We start from the raw sequence: 10,356 nt of genomic DNA, 5'->3' as shown, positions 1-10,356 counted from the left end.
TGAAAAAAGTGTGTTTTAGAACTGCAGTTTGAGTGTAAAGCAGGAATTGTGCTTGTAGTTTAGCAGAATTGGTTCAGGGGGTTGGTGAATGAGTTACATGTTGTGGTCATTGTGTCTCAAGTACCAGAAAATGTGTGTAAACAATCGAGAAAAACTGTAACACAATTAGAACATTTTACTTGCAACATTTTGAGGATATTTTGGGAATGTTGTTAAAGTTAAAGTTTGTACAATGATCTCAAAATAACGTTGTCTTAATGTTTTGTCATAACAAAAGAAGAACGTTCTCTCTGTCACGTTAGGAAAATGTTTTGAGGATATCATTGAGAGATGAGATGTTTATTGTTCTTTATAAAACGTTCTTCTAATGTGACAAGTTAACACAATTAGAACATTTTACCTGCAACATTTTGAGCATATTTTGGGAATGTTGCTAAAGTTAAAGTTTGTACAATGATCTCAATATAACATTGTCCCAATGTTTCATGATAACAAAAGAAGAACATTCTACTTGCAACATTTTGAGGATATTTTGTGAATGTTGTTAAAGTTAAAGTTTGTACAATGATCTCAATATAACATTGTCCCAATGTTTTGTCATAACAAAAGAAGAACATTCTCTCTGTCACATTAGGAAAATGTTTTGAGGATATCATTGAGAGATGAGATGTTGAATGTTCTTTATAAAAATTCTTGTAATGTGACGAGTTAACACAATTAGAACATTTTAATTGCAACATTTTAAGGATGTTTTGAGGATGTTGTTGAGATAACAGATTATATAATGTTCTCAGTAAAACATTGGCACAATGTTCCATAATAACAGAGGAGGAACATTATCAAACCAACGTTCGTAAAATGTTTTGAGTATATCACTGAGACCTGAGATGATGAGTGTTTTTTAAAAAAATTATTGTAATGTGACGTGTTAACAAAACTAGAACATTTTAAATGTAACATTTAGCAATCAAACTACACAATTATTGTTAAATTGAGCTTGCTGGTCAGACAGCAGGCCAACAGGGTTCACGATGGAACATATGGTGCATTTAAGTCCTCCTGGGAAGTTTGTATTCATGAGGTTTTACAATTTTGTTTAATGTTTTAAATTAATGAAGGCACTGTAAACTTTATCATCACATATTATACTGTTACATATTAATGCTATCATATTTTGTGCAGGCATTATCTTACTTCATTGTCACTGCTAAATACCTAAGTATAGTGGTATCCCACAATGTTTCCCACTGACACACCCCTAACTCTTCAAGATCGGGGTTAAAGAAAATCCTGAGCTTCCTACTCATATTCTCATCATTGTGGTGGCGTTCAACTTGTAAATACAATCTTTATGACATGACTTGAATGCACCAATAGCTCTAGCTTAATTAGGGACAATCCATACAAACACTCTTTGCTAAAATACATTACAGACTGTCACAGTAAGAAGTTATTCGTCCTGTATCAACGCTAAAGGCCTAACCACTGCAGTCAACACCTTGGAGTATCCATGCTGTTAAATAAAAGTCTGTAGACAAGGGTTAGGGTTAGGGTTAGGGTTAACCTTAACCCTTAATTTCTAACCCAGACCCGGTTTCACAGAGTTTAGATTAAGCCAGGATTAGGCCTTAGTGCATTTAATTAGCTTTTAAAAATGTGCCTTAGAAAAAAGAAAAAGAAACATTACTGGTGTGCATTTTGAGACAAAACAATGGCACTGACATATTTTAAGATACTGTATGTCAGTGCAAGTTGCTTTCAGGTAAAACAGCTCAAACGTGCATTTTAGTCTGGGACTACAGGCTTAAACCTTGCCTGTGAAACCCGGGGTATATGTTGCAACTTGTATAGAATTATGCCAATGTTACCAAAGTGTTGTGTTGGACAGAGGATTTACCCTAAACCAACAGGTTGTGTAGCCTAACTGTGCCACACAGGGTGAAAAGCAAGTTGACATTATTAGGCATAAGAGTGTTTCTAAAGGAAAGGTCAATATTTTGTTAAAGTGCAAAAGGATCATTATGGGTCACATGAATGTAACTCTAATGTTACCATGATACCAATCCATTAGTTTTTCATGTAGGTAGGTATACAGAATTGTATATGAATAGCCTACATATGCAATGTTTGCTCTGTTTAATATATAATATGTTTGCTCTTTTAAACTGCTGTTTGGCAGAGCAGTGGTAAATATATGTTGTTATACATGGTATATATTATTTGTGTAATTTATTATTATTATTTATATGTTATTGTAAGTTTATTTATTTTTTATCATGCACTGCAATGAAGACACCATTTAACCAATTGATTAAATATAACAGCCAGCTTACAAATACAACTAAATAAATAGCCGTGCACATTTTTTTCATATTCTTTCTTTTAAAACATGTAATCTTTTCCTGTAATTGCAATGTTACCAGAGCCCGTCTACGGAGAGCCTTGACACTTCCTATTAGCCCCATTGTATCGATCTTGGTTGCAGTTCCATTAGAATTCCACTGGAGGTGATCGCGGGCGAGTGCAGACTGAATGGGAGTCTATGGGGCTAGACGGCTAAATGTGTCTCTTTCACCCGATTGCCGTTGAGAAATCTCAGATTTTATTGTAGGTTTTGCAAGTTCAACATGGGTTATAGGTCGAAAGTTGAATGAACGAGTACTTATTTCTTTTCGATTTCTTACAGGTTGAGTTGTTGTTGCCCATAACACGCTAGCATTCTGCTAAAGACGTCAGCATTCTGACGTCATTGACATTTTAAAAGACTTTTTAAACCAAATAAGTGACTCTAAAAATCTAACACCCAGCAATGTGTAATTTCTTTGCATCTCCTTTCGAATACAACATTCAAATTACTAGACAAAAAATTATATCCTGAGAAAAGTGGATTTTGAGGGTTTTTCGCCATAGACCTCCATTCATTCTGCACTCGCCTGCGAGCGCCCCCGCATGGACAGAGACGTGTTACTGCAGCCAGTCCAGAAACCGGAAGTAAGCAGAGAGTGCCACTCTTCCTATTAGACATTCTCTGATGTTACCACATTATTGGCTGTCTCTTCGAGTTGTTTTGAGCATGATTGGCTATTCAGACTGTCATCCAGGAATCTGGCCAATGGCAGCTATGCGCGCCTTTTACTGGTCAAGTTTGAAGTTTGAATATTCGTCTGTTAGAGTGAGAGTGTGTGTGTGTGCGCGCTGCTGCTGCTCGGGAGGATCTTCACTACTAGCCTCCTTCGGTTCTGTGGCTTTTACATTGTTTAAAACATGGATTATTTTGCATCGTACTGTTACATTTTTATTTTGAGCGAGTTGCGGGATGTAAATGGACAACGAATTTTAACAACGTAGCCTACGTGTAACGGACATATTGCAATCTGCGGAAGGTAAATAACTTTATTTTATATAAAAATACATTCTGCTACATCAAAATATAACGTTAGTGTGTTAAATTGAGAAGCTAATTTTAAATGCGACTAGAGCAATATCGATATTATGTCAATGTTTCAGGCTGCATGTGTAACGTTAGGCTAAATATTGTCAGCTAAGTTAGTTTTTGATAAAAATAAATAAAAATAAACCTCAGCATAGTCTGAGCTTTACAATGAGTGAACTGAGAACATTGTGTCTTTATACAGAGAGGAACTCGAACCACACTATGAAAACTAGGCTTTTGAATGATCGCGGGATATCGGCCTAACGTTACCTTCAAAATGATGAGTCATCATCATCATAATATGTTTTTGAGCTGGTGAGTAAAAATTTGCAAGCTTTTTATGTCTCTTTTAGTAAGTAAATACAAATAGCTAATAATATTGCTGTATGTGTGTGTTTCCCATTATCCAGGAATTTTGGGAATAAATTATCCAGCCACATGATCTTCAGTTGCGGTGAGTATTGTCATAGTAAAATACACGTGAAATAGAGGCAGAACATGTAAACTCTGCTCAAAGGCACACTGGTCCAAACCCTCCAGTCAAAATTGTACCTGTCTTCTTGATATGAGTTTTTATGGGCCTAGCTGACCCAAACATAAATGTCCTTTCAAAATGAAATTATTTTCAAACCTGTATGACTTCTGTGAAACACAAGAATGTTGGGAATAAAACAACATTGGAACCCATTTTATGGAAACAAATGTTCCCAATGTTTCATGATAACAAAAGAAGAACATTCTACTTGCAACATTTTGAGCATATTTTGGGAATGTTGCTCAAGTTAAAGTTGTACAATGATCTCAATATAACATTGTCCCAATGTTTCATGATAACAAAAGAAGAACATTCTCTCTGTCACGTTAGGGAAATGTTTTGAGGATATCATTGAGAGATGAGATGTTGAATGTTCTTCATAAAACGTTCTTCTAATGTGACAAGTTAACACAATTAGAACATTTTACTTGCAACATTTTGAAAAAATAAAATAAAATAAACCTCAGCATAGGAGCTTTACAATGAGTGAACTGAGAACATTGTGTCTTTATACATAACATAAATGTCCTTTCAAAATGAAATTATTTTCAAACCTGTATGACTTACTTCTCTGAAACACAAGAATGTTGGGAATTAAACAACATTGGAACCCATTTTATGGAAAAAACAAAACAGTGAAGTCATTTCTCAAGATATCTTAATTAAGGTTATACAAAATAAATTCATACAGTTTTGGAACAACATGGAGTACCGGTAAATAACGATAGAGAGTCTATTTTTTGAATGAGCTGTTCTTTTTAGGACATGTTCCCAGGGTCCTTTGCTAAATTAACCATGGTTTTTATTATAGTAAAGTGTAGAAACAATATTTTTATGGTGGATTGATTACAATAATTTATTACCATTTAGTTAGTGTAGCAAAACCATGGTTAATGTTAGTAAGGGTTCTCCAGATTTATATAGCCTAACACTTACAGTTTTTTACAATCGCTATGACAGATTTTTCAATACATTTAACAAGTTTCCTAAACTCTTAACGCACCAACACACCTAAAACACACAATTGGCAAAACGGTTAATTTCATACTCAAAATCACACATTGTAAACTAAACTCCAAAACTAATTTTCAAAATACAATAATACACTAACACAATACACCATGTCTACCAAAACATTAACACATGTTCTCTTACACCAGGAACATTTAGTCAATCATAGCACAATGTCATAAAAAACACTAACATCAGATGGAATTACAGAAACTGCATTATTTTATATGTGTCAGGTCTGCCCTTATACAACAGACATATTATTCTATAGATATATTATACTATATCTATTATATCTATAGATATTATATTGATCATAGATTGTGTTTTGCACTGCAGTTTCTTTTGAAGTCTCTCTACATTTTTGTTTTGTTTGTAATGTAAATGCATTTTGTTGTTGTTTTTTGCAGCAGAAATTCAATACAACAAAATAAATTACCCTTCTTAGAGTAGCTTTATGGAATGTATGGTTTATGAAAAAAAGATGACAGAGACAGAATTACTGCTGTAACGGCTTTATTTGCAACAGGACATTTATAGCTGCCATTTACAGTATTACTGTATGTGAAAATACAAAATATACGAACAGAAAAAGCACCAGAAGAATAAAAAAAAAAAAAAAAAGAGTCATCTTCTAATTATTTGCATAATTCAATCGGCTGTTTCTCAGTAAGAATAGAATAAAATACAGGGGATATATTTGTGTTTCAATTCACAATATAAGCAGCTGTTTACCTTGACTTTAGCCTGTAAGGTTAGGTTTAGAACATGGTGTTATCTGTTCTGACATACAGTGTTAAAGCATTGGTAAATTTGGCAGTAAAAATTCATTGTTTTGGTCTTGTTTGAGCTTGTGTGTAAAAGAAGTTCAAGCATTTTAAATTTGTGTTAATTGTATGCATTTTGTGTTAAAGCAACAAGAACTGTGTTAATAGTATAGCTTACACAGGCGGATGTAGTGCTAACTGTGTTAAGAGTTTTGGAAAGTTGTTAAAAGTATTGAAAAATCTGTCATAGCAATCGTAAAAAACTGTAAGGAAAACATAAAAAATGGTCCTATGTCACCCAGATCAATAGTCTGTTAACACACATTAACACACTTTTTACATTTTCTTAAGATCAAGCATTGGACCAATGTTTACGGAGCAGAACAGGCACCAACAGAGAAACAAGTCCATCACTAGTAAGTATCCACTGCATTTTATAAAACCGTAGTCAATTTTAAACGCACAATGCACTCCAAAATAAAAATGATCTATTTTTTTCTCCCTCGTGCCAGATTTATATCTGACTTTCTTTCCACAGAGATTTTTAGAAAAAATATCATTAAAGAGAAATGTGGGAGGAGCTTGAATTTATTGCCTAGCCCTGTTTGTTTGAACCGCGAGAGCCGTCAAAGCTTATGCTACTCCTATGTCATGCACCGACAAGAGCCTTTTATAGTCAACACGTCGGACGCAAGCAACTTGCAGTTTTGCCCCCACCAACAACGCATAGTATTGCATACAACGGTGCGTCGCGTATCAAAAACTGGGACGACACATTTTTCTACTCATAGACGCATATGGCGGCCGAAGTGTAGTGATGCGTAGCCTTGCAGGCGCATATGCGTATCGATGCGTTGACTAACTCTTTGGGCGTAATTTGACTTGCATATGGCTGTCTGCTGGAAGCTAGTTATTTAAGTCGATAAAATTATAAATATGGTAGGGCTGGGGGAATTAACACGTTAATCTTCGCGATTAATTTGAGATGCTTAACGAGTTTATAAAAAAAATGCAATTAACGCAGCACTTTTTTTGCCTCATTTTAATGACTTCCTGTTGCGGAAAAGGCTGCAAAATATGCCGTCCCGCCCCTCCGTGTTTGGCGATCAGGTTTTATTCTCGCGCAGCTTTCATGACCAGGTCTTTTCCGCTCCGCGCTCTCCATTCCGTGTGTGTGTGTCGGCGCACTGACACACACACACAACACTGAGCAAACATTGAGCTCTTTGCTCAATGTTCTGCTCCGTGTTTGCGCTGCGCGTTCTGCTCTGCGCTGCCCAAACGCTCCAATCATGTACCGATCATGCACTGGAAAAGCAAAGTCAAATAACGTGAAATTTCTCAGTAGTAGACTTCTGTGAAATAGCCCTACTGAGCTGGTATAGTCATGCTGACAACAATGGTAAAATTACCTGCTCTGATCACATGCTCTTGTAATAATAGCTTTGTAGGACTATGTTTTATTTTGATAATTAGAAAAAAATAATAATAATAATAAATTGTTAAATTTATTATGTTGATTGATTATTGAAAATAATAATATATTGATATATTGATGTTTAATATTATTTTAATACAGGGCTATTTTCTGTTCCTTTTTTTCCTTTTTGTTGTTTAATTAGGTTATTCTAAGTTTAAATATTGATGATTACAAGCTTGGGGGAAATGCAATTAATTGCATTTAATTACAGCAAATTGTGTAAATAATCAGTTACCTTTTTAAATCGATTCCCAGCCCTAAAATATAAAATATGGATATGTTTCTTACACAAACGCATCACTTCGCTTCACCTTTCGCCTTTATTAACCTGCCAGAGCCGTGTGGAGTACTTTTATCATGGATGGATGCATTTTTATGGACTTGTCAAAAAAATCCCACAGGGAGCTACAGAATAAGAAATCTTTGAAGTCCACTTTTTTACTGTCTGTTTCCATCAGTAAAATTACAGTTTTTTTTTTCTCTCAGAATTGTGAGGCAAGAACACACAATTGCAAGAAAATATCAGAATTGTGAGCTGTCTTTTTTACTCCCCTCAGAATTCACCCTTCGAGGGAGTTTGATTGACAGGTATTTTTTACATTTTTATTTTACCAAAAATATTTTTTTCTAAAAAAATTACACAAATTAAACGTTGAGACTTTGTTTCAACTTTCATATCAAAAGTAACCTGCTCTGTCTTGTCTCTGTGTTTAAACGTTTCAGCGTTTTTTCTGTGATCCGCAATGTATTTTTCATTGCGTGACAACATGATGTGTGGCGTGAGAGCGCCATGGCTTGTTGGACATAGCAACAGTAACTAAAGGGGGCGGGTCTTTGCAAATTGCATTAACCATGGCTGCCTGTTAATTATCACTGGACTACTTCGCTCTCGCATCTCCCAAAAGTAATTTTTATTTTTTTTTTCCTTGATTCCATTTGAATGGTTTAATTAAATTGCTATAACCAATTATTTAAAATGTAATGATTTAAGCAAAACGTTCTTCAAAGGTTAAACCAAACTTTTATTTGACGGATTGCCGTGTAGACCTTTGAGTTTCTCTGTGTTTTATGATATGATTATAGTTTTTCTCAAATGAAGCTAAAATGCTGCTGAAGTGACTCTCAGAGCAGCTGTATTGATGAAGTGCATTAATGTGCTCATATAGAAACGACAGCAAAAAAAAAAATAAGCCAGAATTGCTTTTTTTTTCTCAGGTTTTACTAATTTATCCTGTGATTCTGACTTTCAAACGGCCAATTGCGAGTTTATATCTTGCACTTCTGAGAAAAAAAAGTTTGAATTGTGATTCGCAATTACCTTTTTAAAAAATTGTATTCCATGGCGGAAACAAGCTTTCATATGCACAGACAGTAGCTCACATTTAACATGCAGATTGTGCGCACACAGAAACCTACTGGAGCACAAAAAGTTAGTGTCAACACTGTCCTGTGATTTCTCAATAAGAAACAGAAGTTATAGCATATTTTTCTTTCTGCTTTTGAAGTAGCTAAAACTTACAGCTTAGCTAATAGCAAAGAGACGATTCACAGGTATGATTAAATCACACTAGAAATTGTTCTATCTCAAATGCAGTGCTACTTTATCTGTATCTGATTTAAAACAAGCAGAAATCTGTAAGAAATGTAACAATCCATAGACAATATAACTGATGAAAATGAGCTGTTACATCAGAGCAAAAGCATTGTGGGCAGTGCTGTGACATGCTGCAGCTGTGCTCAAGGCTACCTGAGTTCGAGGTTCACACTTCTCAAGCCAAGTTTGTAGTTTGTTAAAATAATTTAGCCTCTAGTTGTGTTATTAAAGGGATACTCCACTTTTTTTGGAAATAGGCTCATTTTACAACTCCCCCAGAGTTAAACAGTTGAGTTTTACCGTTTTCGAATCCATTCAGCCGAGTTTCTGATATTTGGAAGAATATCAGTAACCAGACAGTTTCTGGTCTCATTGACTTCCATAGTAGGAAAAGATATATACTATGGAAGTCAATGAGACCAGAAACTGTCTGGTTACTGACATTCTTCTAAATATCAGAAACTCGGCTGAATGGATTCGAAAACGGTAAAACTCAACTGTTTAACTCTGGGGGAGTTATAAAATGAGCCTATTTCCAAAAAAAGTGGAGTATCCCTTTAACATGTATATAATGGATTAAGTATATGTTTTAAATTACAGAAACAAAATAGATACTCATAAGGTATCATATTTATACTTTTAAATAAACTAATCTAATTAATTTCTGAATAATAATTAGGCTGGCTAATTTTGAAAGTTTTCAAAGTCAATATTGCTTGTGATCTTAATATGTAAATGTATTTGTATTATTTTTGTTTACACTGTTGCATGATCTTCTTTTATAGGCTATGAGGAAAAACTCTACCATGCACACAGAGAATGGAGCTCAATTCTGCTAACTGGGATAGCAGCTGAAAAAGAAGAAGAGAAGAACAGTAGAACACCTATTAATGCAGATGACTTTATTCTTTTTCTGCAAGAACCAAGACAACCAAAGACTGATGATGAGCGCTCTGAGCAAACAGCAGTCAAGACGTGTGATTGCACATTGGACTTTACTGAGTTCTTCATTTAATGTTGGGCATCTACTGTACGCAGAACTTCTAATAATTTATGTGAATGCCATTCATAAACCTGTTAGATTTTTGTTTTATTTTAGAGATTAATAAAATTGTATGTTTTAACAATGTTATAGCTAAGCATTTTTTATGTTTAAGAGAACATTTTGGGAACAAAAATAAAACTTCCCACTAAAAAATTTATAAGAATGTTAAGTAGTATTTTTAAGAGTATTTTTAGAGAATGTTATCCTAACTTTTAGAAGAACGTTCTAAGAATAAAAATAAAACTTCCTGCTAAAAACTTTATAAGAATAAAGGGATAATGTTCTAAAAATGTTATGATTAAACATTTATAGAAGGTCATCATCACAAAACATTTTTAGAGTGTTCTTAGAGAATGTTATCCTACCTTTTAGGAGAAATAATGTTCTAAAAAATATTATTATTAAACATTTTTATAATGTTGTAAAAAAAAATGTTATCTGAACTTTTAAAAGAACATTCTGGGAACAAAAATAAAAACACCCCCTGAAAA

The 10,356-nt window shown here is 34.2% G+C and overlaps 1 long non-coding RNA gene across 1 annotated transcript; it reads left to right on the top strand.

The window, feature by feature from the left end:
* Nucleotides 1-3,066: 3,066 nt before the first annotated feature.
* Nucleotides 3,067-9,952, top strand: LOC311306822. The gene is made up of 5 exons (XR_014630225.1): nucleotides 3,067-3,383; nucleotides 3,636-3,748; nucleotides 3,844-3,887; nucleotides 6,098-6,162; nucleotides 9,606-9,952. It is a non-coding gene; the product is annotated as an uncharacterized lncRNA (long non-coding RNA).
* The last annotated feature ends 404 nt before the right edge of the window (nucleotides 9,953-10,356 follow it).

This window comes from Rutilus rutilus (genome assembly GCF_951802725.1).
Source record: "Rutilus rutilus genome assembly, chromosome: 17".
NCBI classification, from domain to species: Eukaryota; Metazoa; Chordata; class Actinopteri; order Cypriniformes; family Leuciscidae; genus Rutilus; species Rutilus rutilus.
This window is presented reverse-complemented; position numbering and strand designations above follow the sequence as displayed.